At 67.3% G+C, this 266-nt stretch overlaps 1 protein-coding gene across 1 annotated transcript in view; it reads right to left on the minus strand.

Moving 5' to 3' along the window:
* ZNF593 (zinc finger protein 593) overlaps positions 1–266 on the minus strand; it is a 17,918-nt gene that overhangs the window by 2,023 nt on the left and 15,629 nt on the right. The window lies entirely within an intron of this gene.

Consider the following 266-nt stretch of genomic DNA (forward strand, 5'->3'; position numbering starts at 1 on the left):
GGAAAAAGCCTCTGCTGCTGGGGCTCCCCAGCACCAGAGCCAGCCCCGAGCCCCCGTCCAGCCTCCCCTGCACTGCAACCACCCCGTCCCGACCCAGCCCAGGGGCTTGGGCTTTTCCCTGCCGTCGGAGATGCTCCGGTCCTCAGCCCCAGCCCAGATAACGCCAGTAGCGTAATGCACGTCTTGCACAGAGCATGGGCTCCCATGTTGCACAACAGCCGGTCCTGCCAGCACTGCAGGGACCCCACCAGCCACGTGGGGACCCC

Source organism: Pygoscelis adeliae, unplaced genomic scaffold (genome assembly GCF_000699105.1).
Source record: "Pygoscelis adeliae isolate BGI_AS28 unplaced genomic scaffold, ASM69910v1 Scaffold359, whole genome shotgun sequence".
In the NCBI taxonomy this organism is placed as follows: domain Eukaryota; kingdom Metazoa; phylum Chordata; class Aves; order Sphenisciformes; family Spheniscidae; genus Pygoscelis; species Pygoscelis adeliae.